The sequence below is a fragment of the Prinia subflava genome, assembly GCF_021018805.1.
Source record: "Prinia subflava isolate CZ2003 ecotype Zambia chromosome W unlocalized genomic scaffold, Cam_Psub_1.2 scaffold_39_NEW, whole genome shotgun sequence".
NCBI lineage: Eukaryota > Metazoa > Chordata > Aves > Passeriformes > Cisticolidae > Prinia > Prinia subflava.
In genome coordinates this window covers 1,342,310-1,368,942 of record NW_026960613.1, presented here as the reverse complement: position 1 = coordinate 1,368,942, position 26,633 = coordinate 1,342,310, and the positions used below count along the sequence as shown (strand labels likewise).

The following is a 26,633-nucleotide window of genomic DNA, read 5'->3' as shown; positions in this document are numbered from 1 at the left end:
TTTTCCCTTTTCAACTGATACAAACTGTTCCAATTATTCTACGATACAAAACCCACCCCTCAGGTCATTTCAATGTTTTAGAAATTTGAGTGTGATTCCATTTCAGAAGTTGCTCTGGAGTTAAGTCCTCACCCTTCCATGGCCATTTCTCAGCTGATTTGAGACCTCCACAAATCTAACAATTAGATAACCCTAATTCTGTTGCAATTTCTTGCATTAGGCCCACAAACAAATTCTTATTTGCGGTGGGTAGGTCCCAATTGCTGTACTGTTGTTCTAATTGCTCATATTGCCCATTTAATGCTCTTAACTTCTCTTGTTCTATTCCTTCCTTTCTTGCCTCTGACTCCTGTTTTTTTAATTCCTGGCCCATTTGCTTCATTCTACTCTCCAGGTCTATTCCTTCTTCATCCCTTGCAAAACAAAACGTTCTGCCGTATTGTGAGCAAGCTAGTTCATAAGCTACGTAACCATGTTATGAATTTTCTCTGACCCAATATGCTTTCCCATTCATGGTGCACACTTTTAATTGGCTGTGATCATAACACACTGCATTAACCTGGGAGTATGCCAAAAATGTTGGTTCCATCTTATCTCCGATCCATACGGTATGGTTGCAGTTGTTACAGATAGGAATTGTGGGTTCAGCCGCTCGTTTATATAACACATGTGTTAACACCTTCTTATCTTTTTGCATAGACCATGCCTTTAACCACCAATCCTTAGGTATAGCTTTTGGTTCATAAGAGACTACTCCCCTTTCTGACTGACATATTTTACATTGAGTGCCATTGTATGTGCAATTTCCCCTTTCGTTGGCACTCTTACAGTCATAGTGGGTCTGGTACGCTATGATTTTTGTAACCACCTGTCCCTTTAGTGTGGTCTTAAAGCACTGACCACAGCCTTGGGCTGGGCTCCGCGTCTCAACACTGAGGTGATTCTCGGGGAGCAGGCTGGCTGTCCTGCCCATCATTAAGCTCAGAATCACCAGAATTCCCCACAGGCGTACTTCTCTGCCTCTGCCTAAGCCCACGGGGTTGCCACCCATGGTGAGGGAGTCCACCTTCTTGGCAGCAGAAGTATTCTTTGGGGGAAATATAAGTGGCATGAGCTGCATACCTCCTTTTCAAGGCACCCCACCTTGATATTCTGACATCATTGGCACTACAGGGTACTTTATTAGACAGTCGACACTCAACCGCCAGGGCTTGCGCCTTTGAATCTAATTTACCTCCCACTCCCTTTTTGAACAAGAGATACTACTCTAGAGAGTCTAATTCCAATATACCTGAATTGGTAGCTGTTGAATTTCTTTGGGGAATGGTTTTTCCCTCCCCAGAGACCCCTGGACTCTGTAACCATGTAGTTTAACCCTTCCTCCCCTTTCTGACCCTATTGGCTGAGTTCCAACTATCTCTTCCTTAGCAGGAGCCTAGATAAAGCCCTCTTCTTCCTCATTCGTTCTCTTTCCCCCCTGGAAATCATCTAGAATAAACGTCTTGGACTACATCTGGGGGTTATAGCCTCTTTTGGAATCTTTTGCCTTGTCCCTGAAATATTCCTCCAAAGCCCTCTAGGATCTGAGCTAGCCTAGGAACTCTGGGGGACTGCAGGGGCAGTATTTCAGTTGGCACCAATCATAGGTTTTTATGCAATATTAGAAGCCCACGCAGAAGCTGGAACCCCTATTTCAGGGTCTCAAAAGCTCTTTGGGAGGTTCAACTACCCTGTCACTTATCAGCTGCTTTTTCTGGGGCTATAAGTGTGGGGAAGGGTCGCTAGCTTGCTTGGCGCCTCATTTGCGAGTGGACTCGGGACAAGGACTCTTGACACTGCTGCTACGGCAACCACAGTCCTAAAGGAAAAAGGTAAGTCCCCCCGTGTTGCGGTTACCCCGGGAAATAACTCCTTGCTGTCAGGGGAATTTTACCATTGTGATCGTAGAAGCTCCGGGTGCGCTAGGACCCAGTGGACGCCTGTTTGTGTTAAACGCGGTTTGGGTTTTTTTTGGTTTTTTTTTTTTTTTTCTGCCGAACCGGAGCTCCGTCAGTGCGGGGCCGCCCCGGCCGGCAAAGCCCACGTTTTGGGGTGACCATGACACTGGATGAGTCCCAGAAGCCAGGCTAAAGCGGCGGGACACCCCCCACTGCCCTTGCAGTCGGGAAAAAAATCGCAAGAGGCACTCTGCCCGGCGCCGTGGTTTGCCCTGCCTGCCCTGCTGAGTTACAGAGGTGAGATGGAATAGCCGTGCAGTTTTTGTGTGTGGAGGTAGATATTGGACAAATAGCCTTTAAAAAAACAGAAATATGGGCCCACAGCTATCTGTTCACCAAAAGAGTGTATTAAAACAGCTCAAAAATATTTTAATTAATGTTAGAATCCCTAAAAAGTTACTAACACATTTTGTCTGCTGGCTATCAGCTGAGCTTCCAGAGTCTGCTTTTCAAAATATGGATTCTATTTCATTTTGGGATGAAATTGGACAGTTACTGACTTTTAAAGTCGAAAATGGAGATAAAAAAGTGTTATAAATGCCAATCAGATATTCCAATTTTAAATAATAATTTGGTTTATTAATAACAAATCAAATCACAGAATTTCGATAACCCACCAACAGCGGAGAAACTTGACAGAGATTTCCCGGGAAATGCCAAGGGTGAACCGTGAGATACAGGGTCTGGCAGCCTGCTATCTCCCCCAGCGGTTCACGAATTAGCCCGGTTCGGGGCTTGGTTTTTATACACCCTCGGCAATATTTCCCCATATTCCCCATTGTTTCCCCACCAACTATACAAATTCAGGAGTTTCCCCAGCCAAGCAGAAAAGAGTTCTTTTCTTAGTTCAAATGTTAATGTCCAATTTCTATAGGTCCTTATAGTTGATGAGTGGTCCGGATATCGAAGATGTGGCTTGATGGTCCGTGAAGCTGGCACCCAACGTGTGAGTTGCTGGTGCCAGCTTATCTCCGGGGTCCCCTCCCTGGTGCTTGGGCAGCTGCGAGCTTTCTCGCAAAACTCCTTTGTTCTTTTATGAATGGAGGCGCCGGCTGTCTCAGGGCTGTCAGTTTCACCGTCTGCTGCAGAATCTCTTAAAACATAAACTTTTACCTGATATCACTTTATACAATTTTATAAATTTCTAATTTTTCATAAGAACATGAATTAACCATTCCATATTTATAACAAAAAGCTTCTCTATGTATTCCACTATTTTTACAAGCTCACAAGCAACTGTAAGAAGCAGAAAAAAAGCAGACAGCCACAGATAAATTCTCCAAGTAATCCTTTTTCTGATCCCCCCACAGTATCCTGGTTCTGATATCGGAATATCCCCCCTGTACCCTTTTACCACACCTGGTTTTTCTCAAGAACTCAGTTATCACTGCTCCAAAGGTGAAATGCTCTTCTCCCAGGGCCCTGGGAATGTGGCAGGCTCCCTGGGAACTGCAAAACACGTGCTGGAGGGCAATGGCGAACGCCATGCGCTTGCTCTTTCTTCCCCCCAATCCCCGCCCCTACTCCATATCCCTTGCCCAATCCCTTTGTGCCTTGGGCAGTCCCACCCCATCCCTCCTCCCAGTGCCTCCCTCCGAGCTGCCACGGGAGCGGGGAAGGGGGAGAGCCCCCTCAACCTCCGGCCCTAGCGGGGGGGGGGGCAATTTCCTCACGGCAAGGGGACATGACCAGACACTCCCGGGACCCTGGGAGAGAGGGAGAGAGCTGCCTCTTGACAGACCCCAAGGGGTGGAGGAGGGTATACCTCCTATTTCCTTGGACACTGGGAGAGCAGCAGAATTTTTAGGAACTCATAAAAATGTTGATGAAAGCATTCCCTCTGTAGCAGCTGTCCCTTTATCTTGGTAGGAGAAATGACACGAGGGCTTATCAACCGTTACCCTATCAAGATAAAAAGGAGATCTGAAAAATACAGCAAGAATTTGGGAGATCCAGTGAGGTTTTCAAAGGAATGATGAGGGCAACCTTTAATTCACATGAGATGGTACCCAGTGACATCAAAGACTTATTTAGATGTCTGTTATCTCCCTCAGAGTATGATCTGTGGGAAAGCATGTGGAAAAGAGTTTTGAAAAAACTATTACATGAGATTCAACAAACTCCTGGTGAAGTAAAAGACAAGGATGGACATGATATCACACATGATCACCTGTGTGGTGAAGGTGTCTGGCACTGTCCAGAAAAACAAACTCTAGTGTTATCTAAGTCAATTTTAGATAAGATCTGTAAGGTTGCAGAAAAAAATGCTTTATCAGCTACCAGCAGTTGAAGTTAAGGGCAGTTATGTTAACATTAAACAGTTTCCTTCAGAGAATTTCTTCCAGTTCGTGGACCGTCTGAGAACACAAGTGGAAAGACAAGTACAAGACACGGTGGTGCAGGCAGAATTGATCAAGGAGATGGCTCAGAGGAATGCTAATGAGACCTGTCGTAGAATTATTCTTAGCCTTCCCCTCGACTCATTTCCTAGTCTTTCGCAAATGATAGAAGCCTGTACAAAAAAAGCAGAACTGTTCAGTGCACCTGAAAGGAATCCAGGACTGGCACACCCACAGCCTAAGGCAGCTGCGGTACCAAATCCAAGGAGGCAACCAATGTCACCACACCAGCTGCAGCACATCATCTGCCTCGGTCGCAAGAAACCAGGACACTTCACCAGAACCTGCCCCCAAAACCAGAAACAGAAGTTCAACAAACAAAAAAGTGAATTTACAGCGCATACCCGCTGTTAATACAACTACGCGCAAAGATATAAATATAGCGGGACCCACACTGGCGAATGCCTGTCTCAACAAGAAAGGGGGAGGATGGGTAACACAGTGTGGGGGTGCAGAAAAAAAAATTTGTCAAATGTTTAGCTAACAAGGTTTGGCAGCTGCGAGGTAGATTTAGGCTCTTGACTACCAAAGGTTTTCATTTCAGATCTACTGATTGGAAAGTCATTACAGTGGACTTGTCAAACATCTCACAGGACCTGACGGTTTACCACGTGGGACTGGACAGTGAGTATTTTGTTACTGGGGACACAGCACACAGATCCTTAGAGACTGAGGTAGCTCCCATGACCATTAAGGGAAAGATAACAGGCCTCATGTTGTTGGCACGCTGCACCCACCCACCATTTTACCTGGTAGAGGGGCAAATTTTTGCCCAGGCCATTCCCATTCCAGCAGAGATCACAGCAGAAGGAAAATCACTGGAAGTCTACTGGGCAGAGGTGGTGGGAGAGAATAAACCCTCCATGGCATGCAACCTAGCCTGTGGGTCAGACCGCCTCCATGTGGAAGGAGTCCTGGACACAGGCGTGGGTATAAGTGAAATCAGGGACTCTAATTGGGATTGGAGACAGAACAAACGCAGGTCTGACCAATGTGGTTATAACATACGTTCTCCTCTTTATTCTCGAAATGGCTGGTTTTATACAGGGCAGAATAGTTTACAGTTGCAGGTGCATTTCTATTGGTATTCAGGGTGAGCAAATATGTAAACTATTTCAGTTTAAGGCATCGACCGTGTTTCTATCATAACTGCCCTAGCTAAAACATGTACACATCTTAATTGAAATTCTAACTGTGCCGCAGGTTTATCTACTACTACATGAGCCCAAATCTGAGGCCTTACAGGCCCAAATCTGAGGCCCCGTTTGGGATAGCTCAACCTTCATTCCATAAGACATCCTGCTCTTGCTACAAGTTCCCTCTTTTTCTTTAGAGCTATCCAAACTGGCTCTGTGGCACGGCTAACTACTTTTTGCATACACTGTTACAAGCAAAGCACAATTTGATTCACCCAGAAAAACCCCATGATCCCAGCCATTAAAAGCAAAAGATAAAAGCACAGTATTCAGTCCTTGCCATTCATCTATACGCAGGTTCTAAATATAAAGTCCCAAAATCGTCTGCGGTCTCTTCTTCTTCACTGCCTGGTGATGTATCATGACTGCAGGCTTCTCTGTTGTTACTGGGATGGTTGATGTTGCCTCCTGTCAATGCAGCTGCAATGATGTGTCCCTGTTGCTCTATGGCATCTTGAAAGGCTGCTGTGAATGCTGCTGTCTCGTTGTCTTGTTCAGCTCTGGCAGCTTTTACTAGCATCTCATAGACCCCACAGCCTTGGGAAAGGGAAGCTAAAACAGTCCTGGTATGTGAGTTGGCATTCTCAAAGGCAAGGGAACGAAATAGATGTTCTTGCACTTCTGCAGGTAAATCTGGGGCATCTTTTAAAGCTACAGATAAGCGATCGATGAAGTGGACTTTACAAAAGAACTTGTCAAAAGTTTAAAACATTAAATTTTCTTCAACATTCAGGATTCTGCTTAAATTTGCACTCAACATGCCTCCCCTCTCCTTTTGAACCATGAAGGTTATTTCAATTTTTTGGAGATATAAAACATGACATGCGTACTATATAGCATGACAAAAGACTTCAATTTAAAAAAAAAATGCTCAACACAAAGAAAAAAATTCGGTACCACTGAAAATGAAACTTGATTATCAAATCATTTTTTCCATCACCTCAGAGACTGCAAACTGTTGAAACACTTTCCTTCAGTGAAGATCCCAATACCCTTTCTCAGGCAAGGACACCAGGTTTCACCTCAAAGTTGATTCAGCTGTTATATTAATAGGATCAAATTGCCAAGTCAAGATAACTTGCATATTAGTTTTTTGGAGCAGAAACCTCTGGGCTTTGTTGGCAATCAACATCCATCCAAGTTAAAATCAGAGTCTGGCCAGGACTCATACTTCAAGTTGGAGTGATGCTCTTTAGCATATTCTTTAAATAAAACCTCTAACAACAATGAACATAAAATGCCCAAAATACAACAAACTGTCATAATATTTTTACACAAAAGAAACACTTAAAACTTAAGATGAAAAATTGATCAGATCACTCAGGAACTCGTCTTTTCTGGAACTTTTCTTGAAAATAGTTGAGCACCAATTGGAAAAATGACAGGATCAACAGCTGATGGAAAAATCATCAATGATGCTTCAGGTATCTCTCTCCAAGACCTTCTGAAAAACACTTAAAGATTTAACAAACTGAAGTGCAGTGCCTCTACACACACAAGAGGTACCAAAACAAGCCCAAAATCTCATTCCAAGAGAAATGCATAACACAGTTAAAAAATCAAATGAAACTTCAAAAGGACATGCAAAAACATTGCATAAAACACAAAATTGATTACAAAAGAGACAAACTATATACTTAAAATGAAACTTAAGAAAGAATTCTGACTTGCACTTAACAATACAACTACATTTTTCAACAACAGCATTTACGAAATGCTTAAATGGCTAAAAAACAAATAGAAAAATTCAAGATGACAAATGCTCTTTGAAAAACTATAAACAAATGACAAAGCATAAAAACTTGACTGCAATATCAACTTATAAGTACTATCAATTTTTATGTATATTTTCATACTATATAATCAATATATCAAAACTTAACATGTCAAAAAATTGAATTTCAAGACTCATACACTTATGAATTCAAAATGTAACACAAAAGACTGAAACAATTCACAACCAACAATAAAATCATGGATCTAACAAATTGTATCTTCTCCTCAAATCTTATTTATCAATGTTCCATCATCATCATTTCAGTTGAAAGTGTTTCATTTCTGAAGAGAAATAACTAAACTTTGCAAATTAAACAAACATACCTTTTATAAATTGTAAATCAGCTTTTAAATCAACCAACACTTAAATTCAACATAAATAAATCTTGATAAAAAATCTACAACTTGCAGTAACCTTATAAAATCCATATACAGCAAATCAATAAAATATAAATTCATTACTAATTAAACTTCATGAAACTTAAATATAAACTTAACTTAAACTCATCAGAGCCCAAACTTGAAATAAAACCTTAAAATTATATATTTAACAATATATAACTCAAACTCAAACCAAACCACACAAAAATCAATCTCAACAACATTAAAATGTGGAAACATAACTCAAACTTACGCACAATGAATAACTCTGGCAAAAAACTTATTTCCATTCCATTTTGTATTTTTTCTTCTTTATGATAGGATGTCCCTTTCCCACACTGTGTTTCCCACACAATGATGGATTGCTCCACAACAAACGGGCAAATGATTGTATTTTCTTCTTCTGGTCTTTTCTTACAATGTCCACGTGCTGTTCTGTTGAAGCACTTGTTGAAGTGCTGTGAGAATTCCTTCATTCTGGGCTTGGAGGATCCTTTCAAGCTGCTTTCTTCAGATGCCTGCCTGCACTGATGCGATGTGCTGAGGTGTGTCCACTTTGCTGCATGCCTCTACCATTTCTGCCTTCACCATCTCTGCCAGAGACGGTCAACCAGGCACTGCACTGATGATGCGTCTGAATTCTGTGTTGGCATTTGCAAAAGCAAGGAATTGAAGCAGGTGTAGCTTTGCTATTTCATTGTTTACTTGCCTGTCCATTGCCTTTTTGAGACAACCGGGGAATGACATGAAAGACTCTGAAGGTCCTTGCTGGATTATTGTATAAATGTTTTCAGGTGTTTCAGTTGATGGAACTTGCAAAATTGTTTTTTGTGCTGTATTTCAGATGTCTGCCAGCACCTGTCGTGGCAAGTCCCTGGCTTGAATTTCGGGTCTGTCATGTGGCATGTCCCCTGCCACCTGCAACATGGTGAGAGTTGCATTCACTCCTCCTTGGTATCTGTTCCTCAGTTCCTCGAGGGCTTTCCTCTATTTAGCATTCCTTCAAAAATTGTTTGAAGTACAGAGATTTCACACCATTTTCTCACATCACTTTTCTCCAGTCTCTGAGCACATTGTGATCTGATTGCTCCCATCTTGGGTTTGCATTCTGTAGGTCATGTCATTGATAACACAATACTTTCCATGCTTCACTATATCAAAGCTCTTTTCTTTCAATGTTTTCTTTTTGATTTTTTTGCAGTCTGTTATAATTCTTTCATCCTGTGAATTTGCAGGAATGTTGTTGTAATTTAAATTTTGGGGGGGGTCCCTGGAGAGGGTTCCCCGGGAGCCCCCCGGGCTCTAGGTTCGTGGGTGTTCGCGTGCTGGTAGGCAAGGAGACTCTAGACAGCTGGTGAGGTGCTGATGAGATGAGGATTTATTTGGAGTTCGACCCCAGGAAGGCAGCATGGTCACTGAGGGAGAGGGGGAAGGGAAGGGGAGAGGGGGAAGGGGAGAGGGAAGGGGAGAGGAGTGGAGCCTCCGGAGGCCTCCACGGCCAAGAGAGCGAGCCCTCTCTGCTTGCACCCTTAAGAGGGAGCTTCGAAATGGGCGCAGTAAGATTCTTCAGCCAATAGAATTACAGACACACGATACTGCGGGGGAGGTTACAGACTTGGGATAAACCATACACTTTCCAGGCATGAGCCAGAGCATACCATTTCAATAAAATGCAATTCCATAGAATGTGATTCAATTGCTGTTGCCATGATGCTGTTTCTTCTATTTTGGAGCTTGCTGACATTTCTGTTTTTTTCTTGCATTTCTGACTTTTCTCCCTCTCCTGGATGAGGAGTGGAAATTGTAAATCATTTTTCCCCCTCCTGTATGAGGACTGGGGAATCACTTTCTCTGTGCTGCACATAATACCTATGTGGCACGGTGAAGGGAAATCATGGCTGGAATTGCCTCTGACCCAGCAGGTAGCCTTGGTATAAATGTTTAGGGATTATTTGCAGAGGATTCAGAAAGGGTGTGGCTGCCTTATGCTGGAAGGGGTAATTGAGGGAAATGCATTGCTAAATTCGGATAAAATTCCAGAGCACAGTCTTTCAACTGGAAAAATAATTGCTTAAAAAAATCTTTTGAAAATAAAGATGATTGTGATTGAGTGGAAAAAGAAGTTTGTTCTGCAGTCCAAAAATCATGTGGAGTTTGAACTGACTTGCTGTCACCAACCGTGAATATTTGCTGCTGCTTTTGAGCTAGAATATCTTGAACTTTGTTGTCTTCAGGGGCTGATGAAAAGTTTTCTTTGTTGTTGTTGTTTTTGCTTAGGAATCATTTTTCTTGCAGAAATCTTTTGTATGAAATCGGAAAAAAAGATGTAATTTTGAGTTTCACCACTAGGTGGCGGTGTCGCCGCACGGGGTGGTGCAGTGACCCTGCATTTCGCTGCAATTGTTTCAGTTTTAGGATTTCGTCACTAGGTGGCACTGTCACTGAGCCAGCTGGGTGCAGTTTTAGGATTTCGTCACTAGGTGGCCCTGTCGTTGAGCCGGCTGGGTTCAGCATTTGCTTGCCTGACTGGCCAGGCCGTTCTGACTGAACTGAGGGATTCAGGGTTGATAAAAACATTGAGGGAGTCCCTGGCACAGCCGACTCTATGTCAGTGTTGTGATACAATGGGCATGATTGTGAAAAATTCTTTGCCCTGATCACTGCAGCTTTTGGGTGTTGCTGCATGTTTCTTATAAATCTTAAATTCTGTGCATTGCCGTCATGCAACATCATCTTCCCCCTCTCCTGGCTGAGGATGGGAGCACTACAATCCTTGTGCAGCATGCTTAGAAAAAGCTGCAATTTTGTAATTGTGTTACTCACGTAGGGCCGGCTGGGTGCTGAGAGCATGTTTGCTGTTTTGCTTTAATTATTTCGATGCCTTGGCATTGCTGCATAATTGTGCCAAGGTTGCTGCGGGAGGGTCCCGCTGTCTGATCACTGCTATGATGAGAGGGAATGGGCGGAACACTGCTTGCGTTTGCTGCGAGGGGGGGGGGGAGGGGGGGGCGGTGCCCAGAGGGAAATCCCACCCTGGCCCAGCCTCGCCCCTGTCTGCACTGGCATGGGGGCCTGGAATGAAACTCCTCCGGCGTGGCCATGCCCCTCCTCCTCCTGCCCTGGCGTGGCAGAGCCAGAGGAGATGCACTCTCCCTGCTCTCTCCCAGGGTCCGCCCCGCCCTGATCTGCCCTGGCGCTCCCTAAAAATCCCGCGCTTCCTGCATCCCTGCCTCTTGTGCTGGACTGGTGGCCACGGTCCGCGTCATCACTGTGTGTCCTGCCTGCGCCACAGAAGAGCGTGGTGTCCACAGGCAGGGCGTCCCAGCTGTCTGCGTCCCCCCAATGCAGGGCGTCCCCCAACTGCCCTGCACGGCTTGGTTTGGCTCGGCTGGTCTGCCCCTCGCTCCCACACTCCCACGCTCGGTGACCGCTGCCTGCGGTCCCTCCACTGCTTTCCCCTTCGTCTCCCCCTGTCCAGCTGGGGGGGGGGGACAACAGCGCTTTGTCCCTCCCTGTTCCAAGTTTGGAGGGGGAGAGCTGAGGAGACCTGGAGGCGGGGTCTGTGTTGGATTCCCCACGCCTCCTTCCTGGGGAACGAGTATCATGGCGGGGGAACAAGCCTCAAAAAAAATTTTTAAAAACTGAGATCCATATCCTCCTCCTCAGTAGGATGGATCAGTAGTTTCAGCCTTCTCGGGACTGGTCATAGGGTGTGTTTAGGGACCGTGGGGAAATTAAGTAAAAACCACTTTTTTCACTCATTCACCCATCGCGACCGCGCGTCCTGTCCCGCCTCCTTTTGCTCGCGCGCAGTGACATGGCCCTTTTCCGTCCCTCCACGCATGCTGGGGCGGTGCGGCCCGGTTTCCGCCTCCCTGCTGGGGAGGCAGCAGCCTCTGTCACCGGCCGCACGGCGAGTGCAGCGGGCTGTGCGAACATTCGGGTGGTGCGACCCAATCCAGCCTCCCCCAGCATCGCTCTGCTGGCGATCTGTTCTGTCTTCCCCGGCACGGTGGCAGCACCCGCCGCTGCTTTCGCATCAGCTCTGAGCTGTGTGAGCACGCACGGCCACTGAACCTGCCCTGTGTGAGTCGTATTTCATGAGAATCACCCAGAAACGATTCGTTCTCCTCACTTTCTTGCTCGGACCGATTCAAAGGTGACTGTGAAAGCTCACCTTCTCCCCATTCTATTTCTTCACCATCTGTTTCCAACCCCTCTTCCCTGTTAATGTTTCCTTCCCAGTGCAGGGCGTTTGCGGACCGCCCTCCCCCGAGTTGTGTGTTCCCCCCCTGGGCCCCTGAGGCACGGCTGGTGTTCCTTCTGCCCTTTCCCCTCTTTCCCTTGCTGGTTTGCAGTGGGGGATGGGGAGGGCAGTGCGGCACGGCCACACGCCGCCCGCTTCACTGTCCTTGCCAGGCTGCGGGGTAGGGTGCAGAGGGGCAATGGGGTTTTGAACTCTGGGGCACTAAAATGCCTCTGCCTAGGTTTACACTTGCGTGCAGAGGACTCGATTTCATAAAATATCATATCAAGGTGTTCCTGTGAAGCAGGATGAATGAGGAGCTGTAATTTTCCTGGAGTTGGTGAGGAGGTTTGTGGCAGGCTTATAGATTGTGGGGATGTCCGGGAAACTGTTAGAGACTGATTTTGAGCGTCCTCTCCCTTTTCTGGGGTTGCGGTCGAGATGTGGGCTCACTGTTGCTCAGAGGGCTGGGAATCTGATTCTTCTTTGCCTCTCTGCTGCCGTGGCAATTATAATTCTTCCTTGGAATTCTGTGATATTATTTCCAGCAGTGCTCTTGCTGGTGTCAATAATTTGAGAGCTGCTTTATCTCTCCTTGTGGCTTTTTGATATAGTTTTTTGTTCACCTCTTTCCAAAATTCTGTTTGGAACAGTAGTTCCATTCTACATTGTGGAATTTCGATGCAAACCCATTGTTAGAGAGCTGCTGGCTCTTTGTTAAATAAAGCTGCAAGTTATGCAGCAGTGATACTTTGCCGAGTTAATAAGATATGTAGCTATTTCTGGGATACATTCCCCCCATGCTCTGGGTTTTTGACCGGTCTCACCTAGGTGCAAGTTCTTCCTCCCTGTGGAACTGGAACCGGTGTTGTCCCTTGCTGTCCGGCAGCTGTGGGATGACGCAGCCCTGGGCCTCTGGGTTCACGTCGGTCTGGCTGAAGTTCCAAGATCGGTGACCTGCTGAGTCTCTTCTTATCTTCTAGTGCTGAAGTTTTGTCTTCTTCTGAGGGTCCGTGGCTGCTGAGATGTTTTCGGGCGCCACTCTTACAGAGTTGCTTTTCTCTGAGATTCTCCTCGGGGTTGCTGTTCCCCAAGGTAATAAGGTTTTTTGTCTTCTCTAGCCCTAAGGGTTCCATGCCAGAGCCAGAGACAACAAGCTGAGTCCACCTGTGCATGTTTCCAAGGTTGTTTATTCTTCATTATCTCTCAGTTCTTTCTCAGCTCTGCCAGGCCTCCCTGGCAGGGTACATTATCTTAGTTCTTTCTCAGCTCTGCAAGGCATCTCCAGCAGAGCAGGACACGAGGCGGACTGGGGCGGATCGGAGAGTCACGGACCTTTTGTACATTTCTCTGACCCAACCACCGTCCACAATGTACTTTTTATTTACAGAATTTTACCAGTACTTGCTACCTATGTTAACATGTCATTTCTACTCTAAACCAATCCTTGTAATAAAACTCAGCAGAAAATGGAGGAGAAGAACAAGAACAAGGAGGACAGGACCACTCCCCAGTTCCTCCATCTTGCCTTGTGGAATTGCATTTTATTGAAATGGTATGCTCTGGCTCACCCCTGGAGAGTGCATGGTTTTTCCCAAGTCTGTAACCTCCCTGCAGTACTGTGTGTCTGTAACTCTATTGGCTGAAGAATCTTACCATTTCGAAACTCCCTCTTAAGGGTGCAGGGAGAAGTAGGCTCTCCCTCTCTTTGCCCTTGAAGCCTCTGGAGGCTCTGCTCCTCTCCCCTTCCCTCTCCCCTTCTCCCTCTCCCTCAGTGACCATGCTGCCTTCCTGGGGTCAAACTCCAAATAAATCCTCATCTCATCAGCACCTCACCAGCCGTCTAGTCTCCTTGCCTGCCTGCATGCGAACACCCACGACCCTAAGACCCGGGGGGCTCCCGGGGAACCCTCCCCGGGGACCCCCCCCAAATCTAAATTACAACATTGCCTCTTCAAACCCATATACTAAAAATCCTAGATTTTACACTCTGTGATAAACTAACTACTACTTATTTTGAATTCTCTCAGCTTGTGATTCTTTATACAATGTGGGCATTCACTCCCGTGGACAGGGATCAGAAGCAGTGTCCTCCTGGGCTCTGTGTGAGGCTGGTTGACCCCCTTGTACAGATCCCAGACCCCCCTGTCTGGTCTCCAAACCCTCCAGGGTGGCTAGAGGGATGTTCTAGACTCCAACAGGCTTCAACTGTTACAAAAAACAGTCGCCCAGTAAAAAATCCTGCTTTTGTGACCCCTCCCATTAGCAGTTTCCCAGGCTGCCTATGGGTCATGGGTCTAGACTTTTGCATATTAGGGTGTCACCTTTTAAAGATGCACAACTCAAAGGAACAAAGGATTCTTCTTCTCAGGGAACAGAGATATCTTCTCACTTCTTCATCAGCACAATGGACTTATTTCTATCTCTGTTCAAGCATCTCATAAGATCAAAATCACTTAGTCCATCACACACCTTTGTTCAAAATCTACACACAAATTTGAGCAACATCTCTCTAAATGCATATATTACTACGATTTGAAGGGATATGTTAGTCCAGTTTCCATGGTTTACATCCAGAGAAGTCCAGTCAGAAATGTCCACTTCCTCAATCCCTCCTTCTAATAATCTTTATCAGTTTTTTTGCTGATGTCATATCATGCTGTCTTTTTATCACTCTTTCTTCTCTCTCCCTCAGGGAAAGATTTGGAGTTCTAAAAGCTTCAGGTTGCCAAGAAAGGGTTAAATCTGCCCAGGTCTGTGATGGTCAATGTGATCAGCCCCTCTGAAGAGGCTGGGATTTTCTTCTCTCCCCCCCTTTCCTTCTCAGCCCAGGAGTCACTGGAGCAGGGGAAGGAGGGGAAGGAGGGGAGGACAGTTTTGCCCATCCCACGGTGGCAATCGGGGTAGGCTCAGCCCAGCTGGGCCCAAAGGTGTTATCAGAGGCCCAGCTCCTGCTGGCTCGGCTGGCTCCAGGCCTCCCCTGCCAGCCGGCCGGGGCCCAGAGGCTGCCCTGGATGGCCCGAGACCCTGGCAGGGGGGTCTGAGACCCTGGCACAGGGCACAAAGTGACACTGTCTTTGATCTCAGCCCATGGGAAAAATTACCAGCATTGCACAAAGATCTACAGACCCCAAGAGTTTAATGTAAACAGTAGTTAGTTTATCACCGGGTGCTAATGGGGAAGGCAAGATGGAGGAATCAGGGTGTGGCCCTGTCCTTCTTCCTTCTTGTCCTTGTCCTCCATCTTCTGCTGTAATGGGTCACAAGGGATTGGTTTAGGATAGAAGTGACATGTCTAACATAGGTAGTAGCTATTGGTGATAGACTGTAAATAAGGAATACGTTGTGGACAGTGGTTGGGTCAGAGAAAGGGTACAAAAGGTTGAGCGTGCCCAACCTGGGAGGTAGAATCGCCTCGTGCTCTGGCTGCAGCAAGGACCTTTCCTGGGCACAGAAAGAACTTAGAGATAAGAAACAATAAACAACCTTGAGAAACCTGAGCTGGCAAACACCAAGTTTTTCTTCTGCTTCTGGCATGGGCATTCAAAGGATTAAAGATTCTAAACCCTATATGTCTCGGGGAAAAAAAAAACCTGAGACCCCCCCCAGGGGGAAGGGAGCAGCAGGGCCAGGCTGAGTCATCCTAAGAGAACAGCCCGGCTTGATGTTACCTGTTCGAGTGATCAGGAGGAAAGGGAAGACCTGCCCTCACTCAGAATTTTAGATGAGTATTCCTCAAAGTCGCATCTAGCTTCCTCAATAGTCTAACAGTATGTCAGTATTCAAAAATGGACTCTGATAGGTGCCAGTTTCAAAACATTCCAAGGTCCTGACAGGCAACTATTTTCACTTTAACTAAAAACCAAACCGTGTCAACCTATAACAGTAGCAGATGACAGCATGGGTTTAATTTGAATGAGGTTTTGACAAAATTCTCCGTAGTCAGTGATGTGTCCCATGTACCACTGGAGTTGCAGCACTCACCTCCACGAGCTGTCAGGCGAGATCACAGTCTTCTAGGCTGGCATGTTACAGGTTAACTGCTTATGGTTACAAATTATAATTTAACACAAAACAAAGAATATTCAACCTTTAGAACTGTGAGAAAAACTAATTACAGAAAAACAATTTGTAAACAGAAAAAACACTTTGTAAATAGAAAAACAGTTTGTAAACAAATAGAATCCTTAAATGAAATGTCACTTTAAGAGTCCCAGATCTCCATGAAGTAGGTGAACAAGTAGTTTCTATCACTATTCCACACACAGCTCCACAATGTTGAAGGGCTGTCAGGAGGATGCTTCTTGTGGTCTTGGACAGGACGTAAGGCAGGACGGACACATCTGGCAGGTACCCAATGTGTTTCAGCATCCGTAGAAACAGAGGCATATCCCTGTCCCCAAGTAATGAGATTCCACGGGCTTCCCCACCTATTGGTGATAAGGTCTCATACCATTACCTTGGATTTTGGCGACTGATTACCGCCAGATGATTGTAGTGATAGGAAGTGATTTAAAATGACTGGCTTCTGGGACTTTAATACTCTCAGATGATTCAGTGTATAGACAACCTTAGCTAACCTGCTCTGTGGGGATTCATCACACGTCTCCCTCCTGTTGTTGCTGTTTGCCATGCTAAAATGACTACACAGACACTGAGAAAGTTGAGAGAAAGACGAGCAGGGGCGGAAAGCCCTGATTTGTTTATTTCATCCTATTATATGCTTTTAGAGAGGTAACCACGGATTGGAGGGTGGAATTCCCACCTCTCAACCACATTGGTCAAAAGGACTGCCATTCAACACCCTTCCTCTCCTCAAGAAGAATGCAAAAACATTGACAGTGTTTACAAAAACAATCTCTTGTTTACATGAGCAAAGCGTGAGAAATAAGAACTCCCACTTTAATATGAATGCCCAGAAAACTAGGAAATCTCATGGTGACACTCTTGTTTTTTAAGTTTACGTTTTAAAGTGCCATGTGTTTTTTTCATGATGGCTTGTCTTGTTGCAGTTTTTTGTTTGGGCTAGGATTAAGGAGTTGTAGCAGTTTCACGTTCGCCAATTTTGACCTTTCCCAGCCAACACACCAATTTTGTGATGGTTTCTGTGTCTACTCTTTTCTCTCTGTGAGATAGGATTTAGGAGAAAAAGGCAAAACAGGCCCAACTTAAGGTAAACAGATAGATTTTATTAACACACACTAAAAGAAGGAAAAACAGAAAAAAAGGAAAAGAAAAAAAAATGAAACTTTCAGAACCTTTCTCCTACCACCATAAACAGTTCACTTTCCCACAAGTAACACAGAGAGACAACCTGTGATTTTCAGTTTCACTATTTGAAAAACAGTCTTTCATCACTTCTTCAGGAGAGGAGTCTCTTAGAGTCATAGATCCCAGTGACAACCTAGAACAGTTCTCTTGTGGGTTTTAACTGTCACAAAAACAGCAGCCTGGAGAAACCTGCTTCCATGACCCCTCCCATTAGCAGTTTCCCAAGCTGCTTATGGGTCATGGGTTATTGGGGTGTCACCTTTTAAAGACTGAAAACTCCAAAGGCAAAGGATTCTTTATCACAGGTGTGGCTCTTTCCACCATCTTTTAACAGCTGCCACAGTGAATTTGGAAGGAGCCGATTTTTTGGTTCTTTTAGCTAGAACTCCCTTTAGCACTTTAAAGGTTGTCTTGGTTTGAAAGACAGGTATCTGCTAGGAAGGGGGCAGGACCTCCCTAGAGATGGAGAATTCAAATCCCCTCCCTCCAAATTATTCTTATTTAGAAAATAAAAGAGGGTTTCAGGCAGAGATATGGGGATAGGAATAACAGTTCTTTACTAGTATATATGACAAAACAACAAGCAAACAACAACTACAGCATTAATAATAAACAGAACCAGGAACCTCGAGGGCTTTCTTTCACAAAAAGCCCAGGGCAGTTTGATCTCAGTGCCCCTGCAGGACACTGAGAGGCCAAGCTGGAAGGGTGGAAAGTCCCAGGCTGGTGGATGAGATGAGGAGCTCTGTGCTGGTAGCTGGAGTAACAGGCGTGTCCTACCAGGGCTGAGCAGTGCAGGGCTACAGAGTAGCAGGAGAGCCTCAAAGCTCCAAAGAAGCAGTGGTGGTGGGGGCAGGGCCAGAGAAAGCGAGCTCAGGATTCCTGGGTACACGAGCAGATGACGATAGATTTCCCAGGACGAGGAAGAGTGATGGCCATGAACTCTTCCTGCAGCGAGGGGCAGCTTGACTGTCCTCCTCGATAGTGAGAGCAAGAATGAGCAACTGCCCCCTCAGCTCTTTTACCTTTCCCAAAGTTTGCGTTATCTCTCCCCTCTGAGGCAAACTCCCAAAGACTCAAAAACAACAGGTGTAGCCTTGTGCTGCCATGTCCTTAAACTACTCCCTTTGTTTTGGTTAAGTACTGTCATTAAAGTTTCTTAGCAACTGATGGGAAAAAATTCTGTAAGTGAAAAAGAGGCAAATCTAACCCCCAACAAAGGTTAAGGAAATTAAAAGGATAATGAGAAAAACTATTAAAATATCTTTTACAACTGATGACATCCACCCTGGCAACCCTCAGTCTCTAAAGATGATTTTCAGCCAGTCTCCTGATTCTCACCTAATTTCTTCAATCATGTTCTTAATTCCTTGGATGGAATGGAAGATGCTCTGGCCTCTGCTGGATAAATTGAGGCAAGGCATCACTTTGAAGTCATCATGTTCTTGTTCATGCTCTGCTGACAGTGTTAGCAGAAACAAAAACTACAGGAGTTCTGGCTTCATTTTGGGGAATAGGAGGATGTCTAAAAACAACATACACATGTAAGTAGGAAAATAACATTTAACACTCATCAGAAGAACTTATTAAACACTCTGGATCAGGGAAAACACAGGATTCGGGTTCCCTACTTCCTTTGCGTCTTCTTCGAGAGGAAGCAACGGCTACATCATTGAGTAGGGAAGGTGAAGGTGAATATGCATTTAGGGTGTCTTTTTCTTTAGGTGGAACATACGGTTTGACCCATTTTTGCGGGATCCATTTCAAACCTGAGGGGGTGGACACGCAGGCGTATCCTTGACCCCAAGTGACTAAATCAAAGGGCCCCTGGACCTTCCAGGTCTCTAGGTCTTTTACCAGGACTGGTGGTCTCTCTTCAGCCACTGACTGGTTGAAATGCCTGACAACAGGAGGGCTGAGATTTTCAAATGAACAGTTGAGAAAGTTCATAGTAAAAAGAGCTTTACAAAGTCGTTGGTGTGGACTGTTGATTTTGACATCTCCTCTCTGTTGTTCTATGTTTTTTTTGAGAGTGTGATGGGTTCTTCCTATTACTGCCTGACCAGTGGGGGAGTAAGGGATACCCTTGTGGTATTCAACCCCCCTCTCTTGCAGGAAATTACTGAACTCCTTGGAGGCATATGTCGGACCATTATCAGTTTTGATCATTTTGGGGATCCCCAAAGTGGAGAAGGCCTGCACAAGGTGTTTCTGTGCATCTGTGGTCTTCTCTCCTGTGTGGGCTGAGGCATAAAGTGCACCAGAGAAGGTATCAACTGAAACGTGGACGTATTTAAACTTTCCAAACTGGGGTATGTGGGTGACATCTGCTTGCCACACTTCACAACTGCCAAACCCTCTTGGATTAACTCCTGATCCTTAAGACGGCAGGGAGAACTTTTGGCAGTTCGGACAGGTATCTATGATTGCTTTGGCTTGATCTCGCCTTAGACGGAATAGGCGGATCAGACCTGGAACATTTTGATGGAACTGTTAATGGCTTAACTTGGCCTGTTGGAAGGTGTTAGGAAGGCCAGCTAGCTGCACAGGAGTGGCTAGGGCATCTGCTCTGCGGTTGCCCTCTGTGATGAAACCTGGAAGGTCTGTGTGTGATCTTGCATGCATTATGTAATACGGTTGCTCTTGGTGGGAGACTAGATGGATTAGCTTTGGGAGCAAGTTAAATATTACTGGATTTGAAACTTCTTTGAGAACTGCATTTTCAACTCTTGACATTACCCCTGCTACATAGGCCGAATCAGTAACAATACTTATTGGTTCAGAAAACTTCTCAAGGACCCTGACTACTGCAGCCAACTCAGCAACTTGAGGGGAACCCTAAACTATCTCTACATCTGTCTCCCACTGCTGAGTCTGAGGATCTTTCCAAGTAATTACGGACTTGTGGTGCCTTCGGGACGCTTCTGTGAAAATTGTCAAGGCTTTGAGAGGCTTGCAACTTTGATTTTCTTTTGGGGTCAAATTAAATTCAGAGCTGAACAATTTTTGGCCAGGACAATGAATTGAAATTTTCCCTGGGTAGCAGTCTAGAGCAAACTGTAACATTTCATTTTCATGGAGCAATTGCTCTAAAGCTTCATTTGTGAACATTCCAGTTGACAATTTAATTTGTACATGAATGCATGTAAACTCACACCCCGCTAGCAGTTGCATTTTGAATCTAGCTTTGCTGATCAGCTGGGCCATCAACTCTTGTGGTTTGGTGACACTTTTGGACTTTTGGTGACCAAGGAACACCCACTCTGATCAAGAGAGGGCCCTTCTGGTCTTTGTACCACTGAAAAATGAGCCCATGGAGGTGTGGCAATTTCCCCAAAATTATGAAATTGAATGGGAGGTCTGGCCGGCAGCGATGGGCTTGCCTACTTGACATCCCTGAATGTACCTTCTCTAATGCTTGCTGGGCCTCCTGCGTCAGAGCCCTCAAAGAATCTAGCTCTTTTCCCCTCTTTAACAAATTGAAGAGGGAGGCTAAGTCTTCTGTAGTGAGGCCTAGCCTTGTCCTGACCCAGTTCAAGGACCCACACAGCTGTTGGAGGTCTCTCAAAGTCTTAGGCCTATCACTGATCACCAACTTTTGGGGTGTTAATGTTTGGTTGGCAATCTCAAGCCCTAAGTACTTCCAAGGCAGCAGCCTTTGCACTTTTTCTTGCTGCAACTAAACTCCCGCAGCGGTCAGAGCAGTAATAGTTTCATCTAGTACTTCTGTGAGCATGTCACTATTAGGGGGACACACTAGCACATCATCCATATAGTGAAGGATGACATCTGCTTCTGCTTTGGCACGCACTGGGGGCAGTATTTTGGTAATGTCCTACTGACACATAGTTGGACTGTTTTTCATCCCTTTGCGATAAAACCTTCCAGTAGTAGCGCCTCCAGAGAGCTTCCCTATTGATGGAAGGCACAGAGAAAGCAAACTGCGGGGCATCAGCTGGGTCTTGGGGAATTTGGAAGAAACAATCTTTTATATCGATGACGACTAGATTCCAATTTTGGGGGAGTATTGAAGGGGATGGCATACCCAGTGGAAGGGACCATATGTCTTCAATGACTTCATTGCTTTATCTCAGATCGTGGAGGAAGCTCCACTTGTCTTTCCCTGGTTTTTAGATGACAAACACTGGAGAATTCCATGGGCTGTTAGTTTCAACAATGTGGCCTTTAGCTAGTTGCTCTGCCACAAGCTCGTTGAGCACCTTATATTTTTGTTTGTTCAGCGGCCACTGGTCCAGGTAAACTGGAGTATCCGTCAGCCAATTCAGTTTTTGAATGGGGTGCTCTTCAGTGGCCGCAACTAAAAATCCTGGGGTTTTTTTTTAATTTGTAATTGAACCCCCATTGAGACATGGCATCTCTTCCCCAGAGGGTATAACCAGAATCGACAACAAATGCACATAAAGAAGCCAATTTTCCATCCAGTCCTTCAATTTGTACAATGCTCTTTGATCTCTTGGCCAATTTTGTTCCCCTGACACCTGAAACCTCGCCAGCCACGGGTTGCAGCTCCCAGTGTGATGGCCATTTGTGTGGTGGAATAAGAGTTAAATGTGACCCTGTGTCCATCATTCCTAGCATCTGAACAAAGTCTCTTTCCTATTTGAGCGCACACCAGATAAAAGGCTTTTGTTCACCCACAACCTCAGCCCAATAGACAGAAAGATCAATATCATCATGAGGTTTGGGAGTAAATCGGGAATTGGAATCGCTTGCACTATTACTTGACCTTTAGGAAGGAAAAAGGGAGGATGGACACAATGTGCCAAGAAAACAATTTGCTTTGGCTGATGGTAAAATGCCAGGAACAATCTTGATCTCAGAGGGTGTGTGTTTTATGTCTCCAACAAGATACTCACTGTCAGTCTAGTGTAAGGATGAAACTTGTTTAAGGTCAAATGTTCTTGAGTGCCAGTCAGGTGAAGAAAACACCATGGGAGTAGTAAGTTCGGGCTTAAAAGGCTCATACTTACTTTTTGTGGTAATGAAACCTGAAGGTTTTTGAAGATCTTGCACATTTAAAGCATCACTCTCTTTTTCAACTTTTACAACCTGGCGACCTGTCCCTTTTTTCATCACACATGACAGGTTTGAGCTCCCCTTTCAGTTTTTTGATGTTTGAGCAGACTCCCCTTCTCCCCTCTCCCCTCTCGGTGTGTGATGTTTTGTTTTTGAAAGGACAGAACCGTATTATGTCCCTCCTGCCCACACTGGTGACATGTGACTCTCCTAGCCACTGGTGGTTGAGGTGGGAGGGTGGCTGGTGCTGCAGTCCTGATTCTGAGCCTGGGTCCTTTTCGCAATTCTTCTGGGTCTATGATGGCTTGGTTCATGCACGTCTCAAGGAGGAGATCCAGGGTTGGTGGTGGATCAACAGGGAGTTCCAGGATGACTCTCTTGCAAACCTCACTGACATTGGTTTGCGCCACTTCTAGGATCATCTTTTGTTGTAACTCTAGGTCTTCTATTTGACTCTCCACCACAGCACGAAGCCTGTCTATAAAATCTAGGAAGGGCTCAGAAGGAGACTGTTTAATAGAAATATAACTTTGTCTAGCATCTTTGGTAGGCATAATTTGAAAAGCTTTTTCAGCAGCTCCTTTCACGCGTTGGAGAACAGGCTGAGGTATACCCCCAGCTGGCTTGCGTTCTTGATCCCAATCTTCTTCACCACTTATATGGTCTATTGTAATTGGATGGTTTTGTGCATCAACTGCACATTCAGGGATCTGCAAAAGCTCAGGAAGGAGCTCCTTGAGTAACCTCTTCCATGTCCTTTCTCACAGAATATATTCTGTGGGGGAAAGGAGGCATGAAAATAAATATTTGAGGTCACCAGGAACTAACACATTTGATGAAAAAGTGGCTTTTAATAAGCTTTTAAAAAATTCACTGTTTCGACCAAATTCTATTTGAGCTTTGCAAAAGCTCCTTTTTGCTTTGGTAAGAGAAAGGTTCCCATTTTGGATGGGTTCCCCTTTGACTATATGTAACAAGGGCAGCAAAAGGAATGGCTTCTAATTTTTGTTGTGGGTTTAGGCTTTTAGGCCAGTCATTTCTGGGTTCTGGACCACAGGAACCGGATGTGGGACCATGGGAACTGGAAGTAGGAAGTTGGTGGGCGGAGCTACACAAAAAGGGGGCGGAAACATGGGCAGATTTGCAAAAGGGGGTGGGGATTTCCAGTGATGTCACTGAGGGTGGAACTCTGGGAGGACCCAGGGGAGGAGTCAGGTTGACTGACACAGGGGGAGGAGCTGAAGGGGCTGACTCAAAGAAAGGGGTGGTACCCGGAGGGTAGGAGGGGTTAGGTGACAGGAAGAGGTTGGTTGGAGGGGAGGAGACAGGGAGAAAGGGATTGTGGGAAGAAGAAGCACATGGTCAAGACCAAGCCATGAGTCTTCGTCCATTTTGTTCCCCCTGGGAACCATTTTGGAGGGTGGAAGGAAAACTAGATTCAGTTTGGGGATTTTGAACTGGGACAAAGAGAACAGGTAGAGGGTTTAGGGAAATTTCTTTGCAGCAGGCACTTTGCTGCAGGGGGCAGGGGTGCTGAGAAGGCTTTGGGGATGAGGTATTGAGACAAGGGGTTTGGGAAAGAGGGGTATTAGGAGGAACTGGGGAACACTGGGTTGGTTTTTTCTTTCTCTCTGGGTCTTTTTCTTGCTCACTCACTACAACTTGGATTTTAACAAGCAAAGAATAGAAATCATCCCCAGAAGAGTCCCCTTTTTTGGTTAAATCAATCATTTTTGAATTCACAATATTCCAAAAAGCTGCACTTTTACCATCTTTAGGAGACACATCTGGAATATGAAGAAACAACCAGCGAATAAACTTTTTAACAAAGCCCAAGAAAAATGCATTTTTCCCACCACGAGGGAATCCATAACCTGAACAAACACTTCTCTAGATTCTGTAGACTGTTGTTCCCATTGAGTCTGCAGAATCACTGATCCTTCCTCCTTTGCAGTAAAACGAGAAAACAAATGCAAAAGGAAAGCCCAAGGATCCCGTCTGGGGTACGCAGCCAACTCCGCGGCTTTCTTGGCAGCACGCAGAGCGTCCGCCCTGTGCCCTCCCTTCCCCTGTGGGAAAACACCCATACCCCTGCCTGCTGCACGGTCAGGCAACTCACCAACTGACAGTCCTGGAAATAAAAGCTGCAAGTTAGTTTCCAGAAGCCAGGAGAAACCCTGTGGGAGCTGCTGCATGGCTGCCTCTCCTTCCCGTCGGCTTGCCTCGACCAAAAAGCGGGCTGGCTCCACAGAGGCACTGACATTCCACAAACTGTACACCTTTGGTGCCGCGGTCTGCGGCAAGTGGTGAGAGACTGGTGGTGACTGTCTGGCATGGCGGGTGGGGCGGCATGGGCGGGCACGTGGCTGGCAGCTGGCTCAAACAAAAAGACAAAGCCTGCTCCTGCTTTTAAAACCGAGGGGTAGGGGGTGTGAAACAAGCAAGTGATTTGCGTCAGGACAGATGGACAGGGGTTTTTCCATAACATAGGACAGGGTCAGGGGAAAGATGGACAGCTGACCAAAGCTTTCAGGGACAGGGCAGGTGTAGGAGAGGTAGACAAAGAGACAAAGGACGAGACATGCCTGGACAGCACCTGACCCATCAGGTGGGGCGAAACAGGGAAGAACCACTGAGATACAGAAGTCAAACCAGCTTAACAAAAACCCACCACCACACACAGGGAACAGAGATGTCTTCTTACTTCTTCACTGGTGCAGAGGGCTTCTCATCTCTCTCTGTTCAAGCATCTCATGAGACCACAAGAATCAGATTCTAATGCAATATTACTCAGTTCATAACAAACACCTTTGCTCGAAAATCCACAAATAAACAATCATCTCCCCAACTGCATATTTTTTCCCATGATTTGAAGGGATAATCTACATATAGAGTTCATTTCCATGGCCCTATAAGAAGTCCAGCCAGCAGGCAACTCTTCCATCCTTCCTCTAATTAGTCTTTTAGTCTGACTTCATGCTGGGTCTTCTCTATGTTCACTCTGCCCATCTCTCCTCTCTCTCAAGGAAGAGTTAAGCCTCGAAAGCTTCATGTTGCCAAGAAAGGGTCAAATCTGCTCAGTCATTCTCTCTCTAGCTGCTGTCACTCTGGTTTTGAAGACTTTTCTAAGCCTTCTGTAATGTTCTTCATATGGGAGTCAGAAATCTTACTTTCTCATAGTTTGTACTATAAACAATGGCCATGTTTTGCTAACTGTCTTTCATTGTTTACATATTTCTAGGTGGGAGGAGAAAGTTGATTGACAGTTGGCTTGACCAATGTCGTTTGAGAGGTGGAATTCCATCCTCCAATCCACAGACCCCATAGGAAATGCTTAAAATTGAGTTTTGTAAATAAACTCGTCCCTTTTCCTGCTTTGCTCACCAGCGTGTCCTCGTGTGGTTCTTTTTGTGTCATCTGTGACAAGCTGCGGCTCACGGTGTTTGATTTCAAGGCCGCGATGGGGGGAGGAACTCATGCTGAGAGATTGGAGAATCGGAGCGGCTGGGCAGTCAGAGATCATAAATACGATAAAATACTTCTCTGCTCACCCCTCAGTGACAATTGGGGTGGGCCTGGCCCAGCTCGGAGCTGCTCCCTGGGGTGGGAACATCTTAACATCTTACTTGCCTCCTAGCCCCCCCCCCTCCCCGGCCCTGGCGGGTGGCACGAGCAGCTGCCGGGGCGAGCTTAAAACTCACTAGATGTTAAACTGCAGCTTTCCCCTGCTTTCAGCCAATGGGGGGTCCCGGAGGCACAACCAGGCCCAGCCAGCCCTCCCCAAGCACAGGGGAGCGGTGGGCCAGGCCGGGCCACCAGGCGGACCAAGACCGGCCCTGTTACCTGTTCCAATGCAGGAAAGAAAAAGGGCTGGCTTGGACACACTCAGGATTACATGGGTATTTTCCAAAGTCGCATCTAGCTTCCTCAGTGGTCAAATATGTCAATATTTAAAAATGAACTTTGATAGGTGCCTGTCTCAAAACAATTCCAAGGTCCTGACAGGGAACTGTTTCCACTTTAACTAAAAACCAAACTGTGTCAACCCATAACAGGGGTTTAGGCATGCTTAGGTTTGTGAGTCTTCTTTGGGGACAGTCTCATAAGTTGAAAAATCTCTGCATTAAATCACAGGTTTTGCTGCAAAGCTTTTGAATTTTGCAGTCCCTAGTCCTCTGTACTTTCAGGCTATTTCAAGCATCATATATTGCACTGGAGTGCATAGTAATTTTGCAATTTGCTTCATATCATAGGGGGTTAGTTTACTAGCAGTTATAAACTGAAGCATATTGTCAACAGCAGGTGATCCTAGCCCATGTTTAGCAGTCAG

General features: G+C 45.7%; 1 long non-coding RNA gene across 1 annotated transcript; it reads left to right on the top strand.

The window, feature by feature from the left end:
* The first annotated feature begins 898 nt into the window (after positions 1–898).
* On the top strand, positions 899–26,633 carry LOC134565210 (uncharacterized). Its single transcript, XR_010083812.1, has 4 exons — positions 899–2,234; positions 4,941–5,020; positions 8,594–8,677; positions 25,545–26,633. It is a non-coding gene; the product is annotated as an uncharacterized LOC134565210 (long non-coding RNA).